Genomic DNA, 17,248 nt, shown 5'->3' with positions numbered 1-17,248 from the left:
TCCATCGGGAAAGCTGGGACTAGCAGTATATATTTGCTAGGAGTCCTTTCTGAGGAGTGGGAACAATAGACTAAAGAATCAGCCCTCGCGGTCCTGTCACGTCCCTGCACCCAACTAACCGCGGGCTGGGCCTAGCCATGATTGCTCGCACTGTGAGCACTGCTGCTTGCGCAGGGAACCCGCCCTCAAAGCCACAGCGCCCTGCGATTCTCTCTACCAGCTCCCCACCCCCGCCCCACAACTCTCCTCCAGAAAAGGAAAATAAAAAGTGATCAAAAGTATTCCAATTCTATTATTGGTTTGGTTTCAAAATGTTGGCCCTGTTCTTTCGGGCTGGGCCAGGTGGGTAGAGCCGACACCCCCTTGTCTCGGGGCTCTGAGGCTCTTGCAAGCGCGGGAACCAGCGTGGGGGCGGGATCCCCAGTGCCCCCGGTGCGTAGGCGCGCTGCCGCGCTGCCACGCCCTCTCCCGGCCCCTGGCCAGGGCAACGGTGCCAGGGGACTGGCGAAGGCGCGCGGTGGGCGCTGCACTGCCCCCCTCAGGGCGGGCGACGCGCTCCTTCGCGGGCCCAGCGCGTTCACTTCCTGGGCCCGGCTGGCACTGCCCTGCGCCGCCGCCCGTCAGTCCCGGTACCCCGCCAGGAAATGTCTTCTTCCTGGGAAGACGGCCGCTGTCTGCGGCAGTGGGTGGCAGAGTCTGAAACCAAGTTGCACAAGCCCTGGGAGACAGAAAGCCTTGTGTTTGTCTTGGGGACTGTTCCGTCAGAACGAGCAGCTTAAAAAATGTCGCCTGTGAGGTCTCAGCTCGTAAGTGCCCCTCATGCCCACCCCCGGGAGGAGGCATGAGGGTGGGGGAAGCATCTTCATGGTAGATAGAAGCTTAAACGCTGCAGGAGCCGCCCGCTTGCGGCGGCCAGGACGAGGCCCCTTCGAGGCCAGCTGTTTGCTGTGTAACTGAGAGCAGAGTCCTTTAAGGACACAGGCCATTGGGTAAACACCCTCCTTGTCCCTCAGGCAGCTGGGTGTGGACGGCGGCTGCCTTTGGCCGGGGAGGCAAGGGCACCCAGCTGTTACCCAGCCAATGAGGACACATAGCCTCTGAGAAAAGCACAAAGGTGGCCCCTCTAGGCTATCTCTAGGGGAAAAAATTACACACACACACACACACACACACACACACACACACACACACACACACACTCTTAAAAGTCTTGTGCCTGGATGCTCAGCACTGGCCCTGGAGCCTGCACCCACCTGCCTCCTAGTTGGCAGTAGTTCCCTCACACTGGCATGGTCTCCACTGAGATACTGGCTCCTTCATGAGCTCATTCCCATCCTCTACCTTCTTCCTCCTGTTTCCTTAGTTTCTCTCATTCTTAACTTCCGCTTTCTTCATCTTTCTCCCCATTTGTTCCACCTCTCCCTCTTCTGTTTCTTTCTTCCTTTTTCATTCATTTAAAAATGCACTCACCATGCATTAAGCACTGTAGTAGTCAGCCTGGCTGCCATAATAAAAATACCAGAGACTGTGTGACTTCAACAACAGAAATTAATTTTCTCACTTTTTGGGGCTGGAAGTCCAAAATCAGTGTGCCAGCATGGTCAAGTTCTGGTGAGGGTTCTCTTCCTGGCTTGTAAGATGGCTGCCTTCTTGCTATGTCTTCACGTGGCGGAGGAAGAGAGAGAAAGATCTCTTCTTCTTATAAGGCTGCAGTCCTGTCTGCTTAGGGCTCCACCCTTATGACCTCATTTGACCTTAATTACCTGCTGAAGAACCTATCTCCAGGTATAGTGATATTGGGGGTTAGGGCTTCAGCATATGAGTTTTTTGGAAGTTGTCAGAAGTCAGTCCATAGCAAGCACCTACAGGGATTGTTAGATCCCTAGGAGCTATAGCAATGGGGAAAGCAGCAGTGCAAACAGATGTGACCAATGTTGTTAACACAGTGTTAACAGAACATAGCAGGAGCACGAAGGGGCAGGGGTGAATAGGTGCCTCGAGAAATCAAAAAGGGCTTGACAGAGAAGGTGACATCTAAGGTATGCGAAGTAATTTGCCAGGCAGAAAACAGAAAAACTATATTTCAGGCAAAGGGAATAGCATGTGCAAAGACATAGAGTTGTGAAACGGCACGGCCTGCTTCATAAGCAATGAAAGGTTCTGTAGCACTGGAAGTGAGGGTGTATGGTGGAGGGGGAGGGGGATGTTGGAGATGCAAGTTGGGGTTGCCACATGAAGGGCCAAAGCAGGACATGATGATGGTCTAAGAAGGCAAGGATAGTGAGGCTGGAAAGTAAGGACAGGGTGCAGGGGACATTGGCAGGTTCAAATTGACAGCATTTGATAACTGATTGAATATTGGGGTGATGAGGAGGGAGGAGTGGAGGGCAACTCCTGAGTTTCTAACTTAAGGGACTGGCAACATTTACTGGAGATACAGGAGGAGGAGTAGGTCTGGGGTGGGGGTGAGAGTGGATATGATGAGTGTTAAGCATCTTTAGAAAGTTCTGAGGTTGGGTACTAGCAGTGAAGTGGGGATGGAACAAACTCAATGTAGATTCACTAGCTCACGTGAGGAAACTATTTAATGTTTGAAAAGGAACTATCCCAAATAGTTAAAAGAACAGTGCTCAGAATTCACACAGGGCTGGGAATAGTGCCTGCTCTCAACCAGCTAAAATTAGAGTATTGGGTAGTGCTGCAGTCTGAGTCTTTATATACCCCTCGCCCCCCAAATTCATATGTTGAAATCCTAACCCCCAAGATGACAGTGTTAGGAAGTGGGGCCTTTGGGAGGTTACTAGGTCACTACGATGGAGCCCCAATTATGAGATTAATGCCCTTAGAAGGAGACATAGGAGAGAGCTTCATTCCTTTCTCTCTCTCTCTCATTCTCTCTCTCTCTGTCATCTGAAGGTACAACAAGAAGATAGCAATCTGCAAACCAGAAAGTGGGCCCTCACAAGAACTAGATGATGATGGTGTCCTGGCTTCAAACTCCCAGCTTCCAGAACTGTGAGAAATAAATTTCTGTTGTTTATAAGTTACCCAGTTTTGGCATTTTGTTATAGCAACCTGATTGAACTAAGACAAGTAGAGTACACAGAAGGTTCTTGCTTCAGTATGGTGAAATAATTAGCCCCAAACTTAATACTCTTCTGGTCTCATTTAACAAAGCTTAACAGAAAGCCCCAAAAGGATCAAACAATTTCCAACAAACTTAACTGAGTCCCGGAACAAAACTCAAGAATAATTACAGCAAGGTTTCCGAACCTCAGAATGATTGACATATTTGGGCTTCATAATTCTTTATTGTGGGGGCTGTCTTGTGTATTGCAGGACGTTTACCATCATACCTGGCCTGTACCCATTGGGTACCAATAGCACCCTCCAGTTGTAACAACAAAGAATGTCTTCAGACAAACAAAACTGCCTTTAGATGGGAACCACTGATTATAGAAACTTAGACATATAAACAACCAACAAGGTAGAATACACAATGTCTGGCATCCTGTAAAAAATTCCCTAGCATGGAAAGAGCAGGAAACTGTGACTAATAAGGAGATAAATCAATTAATTGAAATCAAACCAGAACTGACACAGATGTTAGAATTAGCAGACAAGGATAAAAAAGTTAATTACAACTAACTGTATTCTGTGTGTTCAAAAAGTTAGGTGGAGACATGGAAGTTGTTTTTTTTTTTTTTTTTTTTTTTTGAGACAGAGTCTCGCTCAGTCGCCCAGGCTGGAGTGCAGTGGTGCCATCTCGGCTCACTGCAAGCTCTGCCTCCCAGGTTCCCGCCATTCTCCTGCTTCAGCCTCCCAAATAGCTGGGACTACAGGTGCCCGCCACTATGCCTGGCTAATTTTTTTGTATTTTCGGTACGGATGGTCTCGATCTCCTGACCTCGTGATCCACCCATCTCGGCCTCCCAAAGTGCTGGGATTACAGGCGTGAGCCACCGCGCCCGGCCGGAAGATATTTTTGAAAATAGCCAAATCAAACTTATGGTAATGACAACCACAATATGTGAGGTAAAAAACACATTGGATAGAATTAATAAAAGATTAGACATTGCAGAAGAAAACATTAGTGAACTTGAATACACAGAGATAGAAATGATTTGAAATGAAACACACATAGAAAAGAGAATTACAAAATGAATTGAGCATCAGTAAACTGTAGGAAAAATTCAGATGGCCTCTTATATGTGTAATTGGAATCCCTGATGGAGAAAAAGAAAGAAAAGGGACCAGAAAAAAGTTTGAAGAAATAATGGTCAAAATTTTTTCAAATTTGATGAGAATTATAAACGCACAGATTCAGGGGACTCAACAAATGCCAAGTGCAAGAAACATGAAGAAAATTATGTCGAGACATATTGTAATCATATTGCTCAAAACCAGTGATAAGGAGAATATCTTAAAAGCAACCAGAGAAAAAAGACACATTATATACAGAGAGACAAATACAAGATTTCTCATTGTGAACAATATAAGTGAGAAAATGATGAAGCAAAATCTTTACAACACTGAAAGAAAAAAGAAAACTGTTAACCAGGGATTGTGTATCAGGCAAAAATATCTTTCAAAAATGAAGGCCAAATAAAAACATTTCAGTTATACGAAAGCTCAAATAATTTATCACTAGCAGACCCATGCTACAAGAAATGGAAGAAGAATAATAAATGAAAATATGAATCTACACAAAGGAAAGAAGAACACTGGAAATAATTAACTACACAGGTAAATAGGTCAGATTTTTTAAAAAGTATTTGAATATCTTTAATAGATAGTGGATTGTTTAGGCAAAAATAATAACAATGTAGTGTGGGGTTTGTAACATATGTAAATGTAAAATATATGACTACAATAGCACAGAGGTTGTGGGGAGAAATGGGTATATGCTATTGTAAAGTTTTTATAGTATATGTGATGTGGTACATATCACTTGAAGGTAGACTGTGTAAGTTAAAGATGTTTATAATAAACCTAAAAGTAATCACTAAACAGCACAAAAAGTCATAGCTAATAAGCCAATAAATGAGATGAAATGGTATCATAAAAAACATTCAGTTAATCCCCAAGACAAAAAAAAATGTAACAAGGAATAGATGGGACAAATAGAAAACAAATAACAAAACAATAGATTTAAACCTAAGTGTATCAATAATTAAATGAAATGTAAATGGCTTAAATACCCAAATAAAGGATTGAGATTTCCAGATTGGATATAAAAGCAACAGCCAACTATGTACTGCCTATAAGAAAAACATTTTAACTCCAAAGTTAGAAATAGATTAAAAGTATGGAAAAAAGTTATACCATGCTAACACTAATCAAAAGAAATCTGAAATGTCCATATTAATATGAGATAAAGTAGATTTCAAAGCAAAAATAATTTCCAGAGGTAAAGAAGTTAATTTCATAGTGATGAAAGGGTCAATTCATCAAGGGGACATAACATTTCTAAACGCTTATGTACCCAATAACAGAGCTTCAAAATACCTGAAGTAAAAACTGACAGTACTTCAAGTAGAAATAGAAATTGCAGATTTCAAGACCCATCTTTCAATAATTGATAGAATAAGCAAAGAGAAGATCAGCAAGAATATAGAAGATATGAATAACACTATCAACCAACTTGACCTAATTGATATTTATAGAGCACTCCACCCAACAAGAGAGGAATATACTTTCTTTCCAAAAGCATACAGCACATTTACCAAGATAGACCATATTCTGGGCCATAAAACAAGTTTCAACAAATTTAAAAGAATTCAAGTTAGTAAAGTATATACAAAGTATATTCTATGACTATAATGAATTTAAATTAGAAATCAATAACAGAAAGATCTCTGGAAAATGCCTAGATATCTGGAAACTAAATAACACACTTCTAAATAATCCATAAGTCAAAGAAGAAGTCAAAAAGATAATTAGAATGTATTTTTAAATGAATGAAAATGAAAATACAAGATAATAGAATTCATAGGATGCCACTAAATGCCTATATTAGAAAGCAATAATGCTCTTGAATTAGTTAGGGTTCTCCAGAGAAACAGAACCAATAGGATAGATAGATAGATAGATAGATAGATGATAGATAGATAGATAGATAGATGATAGATAGATAGATAGATAGATAGATAGATAGACAGATAGATACATAGATAGATAGATAGATAGATAGACAGACAGACAGACAGATAGATATAGAGATATATAAAAAGAGGTTCATTATGAGGGATTGGCTCACATGGTTATGGAGGCTAAGAAGTCCCAAGATCTGCTGTCTGTAAGCTGGAGGCCCAGGAAAGCCAGCCATGTAGTTCCAGTCCAAACCCAAAGGCCTGAGAATGAGTGAGCCGATGGTGTAAGTTCCAGTTCGAGGGCCCAAGAACCAGGACCACTGATGTCTGAGAGCAAGTGAAGAAGAATATTCCAGCTCAAGCAGAGAGAGCACATTTGCTCTTCCTCCACCTTTTTGTTCTATTCAGTCCCTTAAAAGATTGGATAATGCCCACTCGTGCTGGTGAGGGCAATCTTCTTTACTCCATCTATCAATTCCAATGTTAATCTCTTCTGGAAACATCCTCACAGACACACCCAGAAATAATGTTTACCAGCTATCTGGGCACCCCTTAACCCAGTCAAGTTGACACATAAAATTAACCATCACAGTTCCTAAATCAATTATCTTAGTTTTCAGAACCAAAAAAGAGCCCGCATTGCCAAGACAATCCTAAGCAAAAAGAACAAAGCTGGAGGCATCATGCTACCTGACTTCAAACTATACTACAAGGCTACAGTAACCAAAACAGCATGGTACTGGTACCAAAACAGAGATATAGATCAATGGAACAGAACAGAGCCCTCAGAAATAATAGCACCCATCTACAACCATCTGATCTTTGACAAACCTGACAAAAACAAGAAATGGGGAAAGCATTCCCTATTTAATAAATGGTGCTGGGAAAAACGGCTAGCCATGCGTAGAAAGCTGAAACTGGATCCCTTCCTTATACCTTATACAAAAATTAATTCAAGATGGATTAAAGACTTAAATGTTAGACCTAAAACCATAAAAACCCTAGAAGAAAACCTAGGCAATACCATTCAGGACACAGGCATGGGCAAGGACTTCATGTCTAAAACACCAAAAGCAATGGCAACAAAAGCCAAAATTGACAAATGGGATCTAATTAAACTAAAGAGCTTCTGCACAGCAAAAGAAACCACCATCAGAGTGAACAGGCAACCTACAGAATGGGAGAAAATTTTTGCAATCTACCCATCTGACAAAGGGCTAATATCCAGAATCTACAAAGAACTTAAACAAATTTACAAGAAAAAATCAAACAACCCCATCAAAAAGTGGGCAAAGGATATGAACAGACACTTCTCAATAGAAGACATTTATGCAGCCAGCAGACACATGAAAAAAAGCTCATCATCACTGGCCATCAGAGAAATGCAAATCAAAACCACAATGAGATACCATCTCACACCAGTTAGAATGGCGATCATTAAAAAGTCAGGAAACAACCGGTGCTGGAGAGGATGTGGAGAAATAGGAATATTTTTACACTGTTGGTGGGAGTGTAAACTAGTTCAACCATTGTGGAAGACAGTGTGGTGATTCCTCAAGGATCTAGAACTAGAAATACCATTTGACCCAGCGATCCCATTACTGGGTATATACCCAAAGGATTATAAATCATGCTACTATAAAGACACATGCACAAGTATGTTTATTGCGGCACTATTCACAATAGCAAAGACTTGGAACCAACCCAAATGTCCATCAATGATAGACTGGATTAAGAAAATGTGGCACATATACACCATGGAATACTATGCAGCCATAAAAAATGATGAGTTCATGTCCTTTATAGGGACATGGATGAAGCTGGAAACCATTTTTATGAGCAAACTATCGCAAGGATGGAAAACCAAACACCACATGTTCTCACTCATAGGTGGGAATTGACCAATGAGAACACTTGGACACAGGGTGGGGAACATCACACACTGGGGCCTGTCGTGGAGTGGGGGGAGGGGGGAGGGATAGCATTAGGAGATATACCTAATGTAAATGACGAGTTAATGGGTGCAGCACACCAACATGGCACATGTATACATATGTAACAAATCTGCACGTTGTGTACACATGTACCCTAGAACTTAAAGTATAATAATAAAAAAAACTAGAAAGAGATAAAGAAATTAAACCCAAAGTAGAAGAAAGAAAATAATAAAAATCAAAGAAGAAATTAAAGAAATAGAAAAGAAACAAACAATAGAGAAAACGAATTAAGCCAAAAGCTTAGAGTTGAAAGTTCTTAGAGAACATCTGAAGTTCTTAGAGATAATCAATAAAATTGATATATTTTTAGCCAGGCTAATCAGGAAAAGAAGAAAGAAGACACAAATTACCAGTTTGAAGAATGACAGGGGTGACATAACTACAGATTCTCCAAATATTAAAAGAATACTAAGGGAATATTATGAACAACTTTTTGCCAATAAATTTGACAACTTAGATGAAATGGAAAATTTTTTGAAAGACACAAAACACCTAAACCCACTCAGGAAGAACAGGCACTATGAATAGCCCTCTATTTAAAAAATGACTTTGTGGCTAAAAACCTTTCTACAAATATAACTTCAGGGTCAGATGACTTTATTGGTAAATTCTACAAAATATTTTAAGCAGAAATAATACCAATTTTATACAAACTGTTCCAGAAAATTGAAAAGGAAGAAATATTTCCCTTTTCATTTTAGCTATGTTTATTACTAGCATTACCCTGATAATAGAAAAGGAAAAAGATGTTATGAGAAAACTACAGAGCAGTATCCCTTATAAACATCTATGCTAAAATTTTAGCAAATCAAATCTAACAATATAGAAATAGGAGGATACACCCACGATCAAGTGGGGTTTATCCCAGCAAGGCAAAGTCGGCTTAACATTTGAAAATCAAGCAATGTAATTTGCCACATTAATAAACAAAAGGAGAGAAAAAAACCATAGGATTATCTCAGTAGATGCAGAAAAAGCACTTGACAAAATCCAACATCCTTTTTAAGAAAAACTCTCAACAAACTAGGAATAGAAGGAAACATTCTCAACTTGAGGAAGTGTATTATGAAAAACCCACAGTTAACATGTAACGGTTGACTACTGAATTCTTTCCCCCTAAGATCAGGAGATAGACAAAAAATGTCTGCCCTTATTCGATATTTTACTGGAAGTTCTAGCCAGTGCAATGAGGCAAGAAAATGAAATAAGAGGCATCTAGATAAAAAAGGAAGAAGTAAAACAGTAAAACTGTCTTTATTTGTAGATAACATGATCATGTATATAGAAAATCTAGAAGGATCTACAAGAAATCTACTAGAACTAATACATGACATTAGCAAGGTTTCTGGGTACAAAATTAATATATATAAGTCAACTTTATTTTTATATGCTAGCAACAAACAATTGGAAACTGAAATTTAGAAACAATACTGTTTACAATTCAATGAGAGAAAGAATAGTCTTTTCAACAAATGGTGCTGGGACAAGTGGATATCCACATGCAAAACAATGAAGTTGATCTCCTTTCCTACATCACACATAAAAATGTACTCAAAATAGAGCATAGACCTAAACGTGAGGTCAAACTATAAAAGTCTTAGAACATAGGTATAAATCTGTGTGCTCTTAGATTAGTTGTTTCTTAGATATAACACCAAAAGCACCAAGGAAAATACAGATAAATTTCACTTCATTAAAATGAAGAACTTTTGTGCATCAAAGAACACTATTAAGAAAGTGAAAAAGAAAAAAGACAACCCATGGAATAAGAGAAAAAATTACAAATCATATATCTGATAAGGGCCTAGTATCCAAAACATGTAATGAACTCTTACAACTCAACAATAAAAAGACAACCCAATCAAAAAGTGGGCAAAGGCTCATTTCTCCAAAGATACACAAAAGACCAACAAGCACATAAAACATCATTAGTCATAAGGGAAATGAAAATCAAAACCACAATGAAATACCTCTTCACACACACTAGAATGGCTATAATAAAAACAAAAACAGAAATAAGTGTTTGGGTAGGATATAGAGAAATTGGAACCCTCATACATTGCTGGTGGGAATGGAAAGTGGTACTGTTGCTATGGAAAACAGTTTAGCAGTTCTTCAAATGGTTAAACATGGAGTTATCATATGGCCCAAGTAAATATTTGTAGGTATATTCCTGAGAGAATTGAAGACATACATCCACACAAAAATATGTACACAAATGTTCATAGAGCATTATTCATAATAGTCAAAAATAAAAACAACCCAAATATCCATCAACTGATAAATGGATAGATAAAATGTGGCATATCCAAACAATTGGATATGATTTGGCAGTAAAAGGGGATAAATTTCTCATACATGCCACAACATGGATGAACCTTGAAAGCATTATGCTAGTGAAAGAAGCCAGACACAAAAGGCCAACATTGTATGACTCCATTCATACGAATGTTCAGAAAAGGCAAATCTATAGGGACAGAAAGAAGGTTATTGGTTGCCAGGGGATGGAAGGGTAGGGGAATGGGAAGTGACTGGTAATGGATATGGAGTTTCCTTCTGGGATAATAAAAATGTTCTAATATTAGATTATGGTGATGGTTGCACAACTCTGTAACTATACTTTAAACTGGTGAATTGTATGGTATGTGAATTATATCTCAATAAAGTTGTTAAAATAATTCAATACTAAGAAAACCAACCAATAAAAAATGGACTAAATATTTGAACAGACAATTCACCAAATAAGATATCTGGATGGCAAATAAACACATATAAAGATGCTTTCCTCATTAGCCATTAGGGAGATAAAAATTAAAACCACAGTGAGATACCACTACAGATCTATTCGAATGGCTAAAGTTAAAAAGACTGACTGAAGTACTATTCCAATTATGTGAGGTAGTAGAGTAGTTACAGTCATAGAGACAGAAAGTAGAATGGTGGTTGCCAGGGGCTGGGGAAGGCGCAAATGGAAAGTTAATGTTTAATGGGTACAGTGTTTCAGTTTGGAAAGGTGAAAAAGGTGTGGAGATGGATGGTGGTAATGGTTGCAGAGCAATGTGAATATACTTAATGCTGACAAAATATAAACTTAACAACAGTTAAAATTTGTTATGTGTAATTACCTACAATTAAAAAATATGTAAATGAAGTCTTCTTAAAAAGGTCTAAATGGTAAATTTTGTTATATATACCTTTCACCACAATAAAGAAAACAAACAAAAGACTGACCACACCAAGTGTTGGTGAGGATATGGAGGAACTGGAATTCTCATACACTACTGGTGAGAATGTTAAATGGTATGACCATTTTGAAAAATGGTTTGGTAGTGTTATAAAAGTTAAACAGACATCTACCATATGGCTTAGCATTCCACTCCTAGGTATTTTCCCAAGGGAAATGAAAGTATTTGTCCATACAGAGACTTGTATATGAATATTCATAGCAGTTTTATTGGCAATAGCCAACAACTAGAAAAAAAAACCATCCATGTGCATCAACACATGAATGAATAAACAAAATATGGTGGAAACCACTCAGCCATTCAAAAGTAATGACCTGCTGATACACAAAACACTGTTAATACATACAACAGCAGGAATAAATCCCAAAATAATTTTTCTGTGTGAAAGAAGCCAGCAAAAACAGAGTACATATTGTGTTATTCTGTTTATTAAAAATTCTAGAAAATGCAAACTATATATTAACAAGTAAACCCTCCCTCCAGCCCCTCCCCTCTCCTCCATCCCCAGGTGACTGCTTGAAAGCATTATCCCCAAGTGATTGCTTGGAGATGGAGCAGAGGGGAGGGGCTGGATGGAGAGTTTACAAAGAGGCAGGAGGAAACTGTAGGGATTGATGAAAACTTGATAGTGGTGATGGTTTCATGAGAGTATGTATATGTAAAAGCTTAGCAAATTGTACACTTTTGTACACTGCATGAAACTTGTGCAGGTATTGTATGTCAATTATACCTCTATAGCGCTATAAACAAAAAAGGAGGGTGTCTTTGAACAGATAAACTTCAAGGTCCTTTCCAGCTTCAATTCTGTGGTAACTATTAGAGAAAATTATCCCAAAGCCTGCTACTGAAGTAGTCCTTTGTACTGGGATGCCCAAATCATCGAGACAAAACTGAGGATTTTGCTTGGATTATGCGTAGACATGCTTTTGTTATTCACCTCTCTGGGGCTGTGTAGACTGAACCTCAAAATCCAGTGGGACAGAGTGGGGAAGCACACCACCAAACCAGTGGAAAGACATCCAGGTCAGTGGAGGAAACTGGGGAAATGACAGCCTAATGAGCACTCCTCTTTCCAGTTTCTTTGTCTATGATTCAGAGGATCGGCTTGCCCTGAGCATTCCAGACCAGTGAGGCATCTCAGGGCCATGAATGCAGAGATATCCCAGGGGATAAAACAATGGAAGACAAGATGGAAATAAGAAATGGCCTTTTTAGGTCTCTTGACCCAAATGCAAGGAGCTAAGAGGATATGGAGGAAGAGGTGGAAGTATCCCTTCCCTGCAGGAAGGAGATTATGACTTGATGGGGTCTAGGGAAATCAAATGTAAGAAACTAAAGACCTGGAATGTCAAGCCTCCTGGGATGTTTTTTAGATGGACGTGCTAGAGGAGCAAGAGGAAGGAGGTGATACCACCTCCCCCGCTCCCCCACCCAGCCCCGCCAACCCCTCCGCCTGCCTGCTAACAGTGAAAGCCAAGAAGGCCAGGAAGTGGAAGAATGCAAAGCCAAAAGGCACACTTCAAAGCCGTTTGCCAGCTGGGCAGTGCCTTAAGCAAGTGCCACGGCTGATGGATCACCTCATGGGAAGCACCAGCCAAGAGGGATCAGCCCAGGAGGCTGTCACCCTATCCTCAGCCTGCACCTGGGTCAGATGCTTTAAAGGAAGACAGTCAAAATCCTAAATACCCGAGGTGACTCCGGGCAATATTTACACCTGAGCAGAATGGCATTTTCTTCTTGATCCCAGAGGGTGATCAGTTATAAGCTTCAAGCCTGAAGCAGGGGAATTGAATGTTCTTGTAATTTTATCCTACATAACAGAGCCACAGAAACTCTTCTTATCCAGAGGAATGTAGAACTCAAGTATCCTTCCCCACCTCCACCCTTGTTCCTCCTGCTACCCCTAAGTCGTGCACAGTGCACTTCCCACTCCCCCAGAAGAATGGTTACATTGGCCAGTATTGTAATGATTCCTCAAATTAGTAAGGCGTTTCATGGTTTATAAAGCTCCTTCCCTTTCATTCTCTTGTTTTGATTCTTATTCAACCCTGGGAGTGAAACATTGTTTTCTCATTTTTTAGAAGAACTTGAGGGACCAAAGCACAGATGTTCAGACCTATTCATTCATTCATTCATATATGCATTGATTGGGAAAATGATTGAACACCTACTATGAGTTAGACACTGGCTAGATGCTGAGGACACAGTCATAAAACCAGACAGCCATGGCCCCTGCCCTTATGGAGTTCAGTCTAGTTGGACAGTGAGGGGTGGATGGGGTGAGCCAGACATTAACTGAACACAAACTGAATTGTGAACTATGAGAAGCGATTACAGGGGAATTTCAGCCAGTCTGAGGGCCAAGGAAAACATCTCTTGAGGAGGAGTGATTTGACATTAGAGATGAGCTGATTGATGATAGGCATTAGCCAGGAGAAGACGGGGTAGAGCAGAGAATCATTCAGTAGGAGGAAAAAGTATTGGGAAGGCACTGTGACAGGAGGGACATGGCATTGCAGATAGAAAGAGGATGAGAGGCAAGAGAAGAGGCTGGCGAAGTGGGTAGGGGCTAGATTATGCAGGGCCTTGCATGCCATGGTTAAGAGTTTGGTCTTGGTCCTAAGAGCCATGAGCCACAGAAGGTTTTCAAGCCAACTGGCATAACCATTCTGGTTGCTATGGAGAATGATGTGTGAGGAATGACAGGGCTGGAACAAGAATAGGGCAGCAGAAACATAGAGAAGTGTAGATTTGACAGATATTTGGAGGTTAAATTGGCAGAAAGTTCATGCTGTGTTGATTCCAGCATGCCAGAAATGTAAATGGAGGTAGTGGGGTGTAATGGGTTGAACAGTAGCCCCCCAAAAGATATGTCTATGTCCTAACCCCTGGAACCTGTAAATTTGACACCTCATTTAAAAATGGTCTTTGCAGGTGTAAGAAGTTTAAGGATCTCAAGAGAGACATACTGGATTATCCAAGTGGGCCCTAAATCCATTGCTGACAATCTTTATAAGAGTGAGGCAGCCACGCCTATAATCCAAGCACTTTGGGAGGTCAAAGTGGGAGGATCACTTGAGGCCAGGAGTTTGAGAACAGCCTGGGTAACATGGCAAGACCCGTCTTTACAAAAAAAATAAAAAATAAAAAATCAGCTGGTTGTGGTGGTGCTTGTAGCTACAGCTACTGAAGAGGCTGAGCCAGGGGGATTGCTTGAGGCCAGGAGTTCTAGGTTATGGTGAGCTATGATCACACCACTGCACTCCAGCCTGGGCAACAGAGTGAGACCCTAGAGAGGCAGAAGGATATCACATAGACAAAAGGGTCAGGTCATGTGAAGATGAAGATGGAGGCAGAGATTGGAGGGATGCAGCCCTAAGTCAAAGAATGCCTGGAGCCACCAGGGGATGAAAGAGGCAAGGAAGAATCCTCCCTTACACTTTCATTTTCTCTTTATTTATTTTTAATTGACAAATGATAATTGTGCATGTTTATAGGGTACAATGTGAGGTTTTGATCTATGCATACATTGTAGAAAGATTCAATCAAACTAATTTACACATCTATCACTTCACTAATTTATCATAAACTTCTCACCCTAGAGCTTTCTTGATTTCAGATTTCTGGCTTCCAGAAGTGAGAAGAAATAAACTTCTGTTGTTTTAAGCCACGAAGTTTGTGGTAATCTGTCATAGCAGCCCTGAGAAATTAACACATGGAGTTTTGCTGTAAGATGGCTAATTTTCTTTCTTTTTTCTCCAGAAGTGTTACCTTTTAAATTTTAGTACAATATTTGACTCTCTCTTTATGTGTATGGGAAATGTATGAAAGTCAAAAAGTAAGAACCTCAAAAGATCTCAGTCTGTGGCCATGGTTAGGATTCAGGTAGTGACTGGTGTCAATCCAAACTTGAGTTTGGGATAGAACAAAGCTGACCTCATTATCTCTCTGACTTTGACCTTATTATCCCAGAACTCTAAGCCCATAACGGAACTGGTCATAGACTCAATACCGTGTCCTCAACAGTCTTTGCCCTGGCTCTGCAAACAAAGGTGCCAGATTTGAGACATATAATATCCTACATGATATAAGCCCAGATAATATTAACCAGCAAAGCAAGAGGAAGAAAGGTTCAATGGACTTTGGAGATAAACCTGCTCCTTTGGGAGTGGCTATCCTAACTCACAGGGCCTTGCTGCGTAAGGAAGGAATTCACATGCGTCCCCTGGGAGACCAGGGTATTTATAGACCGTAGGGGAGAGGAAGGATGGAGGCTCCTGGGAGACGTCATAGAGGATATGCAGAGGAAATGAAACTGCTCTGAAAGACAAACAGGAGGAATGGGGACCTGTGTGGCTATGGGAGAGGATCAGAAGGAATTAAGCAGGATGTAGGGAAAAGGGGGTAATTCTGTGGAGCTGGGCTGGGCTGGCGGCAGGAACAGAGGAACAGTTCTTCACCTCAGAGAATCTCTCTTAGGACTTATTCAGCTAATAAACTGTGAACCCTTCAAAGACATTTGAAATATATCTGATTATCTGAATTCCATTGACAACATTTTTCAGGAACTTGGGTGTTGTGTCAAGGAAGGCATATCTGTGGGAACCCCTGGTGTTCCTTGAATATATCAGACGATCTGAGAAGGTACGTAGTTTGCAAAGAAGTTGGAAGAAACAGAGAAATGGAATAAGCATTTCCAGGGCAGTTGGAGCCCATGTGGCAGTGGCTGAAAGGTGTCCCATGGAAGGAATTAGCATGTAGTGACTTGAATATAGTATTAAACACTTGAGATGTGAATAGAGATAATGTGGTTATGCTGCAAAATGGCTACTTCTCTAATTTTTGCAAACCTGATACCGTGTGATGGTTAGTATTTGACTCTGTGTGCTTGGGAAGAGGGCAAGTGTGAAAGACAAGATCTCGGTCTGTGGCCAGGCTTAGGACCTAGCTGGTGATCAGAATTAAGAGGTATTGGACATCAAGACAAGAATCACACAGTTAGCTGAAGAAGAAACCCCAGCAAAGTCCAACAAAGAGATTATTCCCTCAAAATGATTATTAGGATCTTTTGATTCACAGAATAAGTTCCAGGCTAAGTTTCACATAATGAACATCATGTCTCTGATTTAAATGGTCTCACCCCCAGAATGGGAAAGTGAATCCATGAATATGGCTTAAGCATCTACTACTCTATGGCAAGCATTGTGCTGGCTGCTCTGGTGGTTATAGATGAGTTAGAAAGCTCAACTCTAGCCGTTAGTATCAGAAAGACAAATACTCAGTAATGAGAGAGTGAAAAATTCATGTTCTCTTGTGGTGGTTAACTGAGCAAAGATAATTTGTCATGAAGCTAGTTAGTGAGGCATCAACTAGCAGCTGGCCCGTGCTTTTTTCCCCCAAGTTCCTGTTAAGTACCTTCAGAGGCAGGGTAAGCTTTGAAGTTCTTAAATACTTTTTCCCGATGTTGCTGCTACTGAACTTCTTTTGCTCATTAATTTAGCTTATGTCTTAAGGAACAAATTAGATGAGTGACAATGGGAAGACTCATTCTGAGATGCTCCAAAAGGGCTGGCCTATGGAATGAGAATCCTGTGCCTAACCACAGTCATTTTGTTGTGCCTATGCAGCCAGCTAGGGGACTGCTTGGCCAGTGAGCGCTACTTCTATGCTGGGAAGACACAGAAGGAAAAACAGGAGTTGGGATTTAGTTGAACCTAGGCTCCGTCCTGACTTTGCCACCAGATTTCTGTGTAGCTTTGGGTAAGTCACCTTTCCTTTCTGGACCTCAGTTTCTCCATCTGCATAATGAGGGGGTTGGGGCTCTTGCTGTTGTGAAATCTCTCTGATTGCTGGCCAGGTTCATCCTTCTTCAGATGTCCTCTCCCCACTCCACTTTTTGCATTGATCCAGTAAA

At 40.6% G+C, this 17,248-nt stretch overlaps 1 long non-coding RNA gene across 1 annotated transcript; it reads left to right on the top strand.

The window, feature by feature from the left end:
* The first annotated feature begins 419 nt into the window (after positions 1 to 419).
* LOC106634326 (uncharacterized) lies at positions 420 to 17,248 on the top strand. Its single transcript, XR_001337705.4, has 3 exons — positions 420 to 806; positions 2,917 to 3,015; positions 16,962 to 17,248. It is a non-coding gene; the product is annotated as an uncharacterized LOC106634326 (long non-coding RNA).

This window comes from Pan paniscus, chromosome X (assembly GCF_029289425.2).
Source record: "Pan paniscus chromosome X, NHGRI_mPanPan1-v2.0_pri, whole genome shotgun sequence".
Classification (NCBI taxonomy): Eukaryota; Metazoa; Chordata; class Mammalia; order Primates; family Hominidae; genus Pan; species Pan paniscus.
Note: the sequence above shows the minus strand (reverse complement) of the source record. Positions and strands in the feature narration are given on the sequence as shown.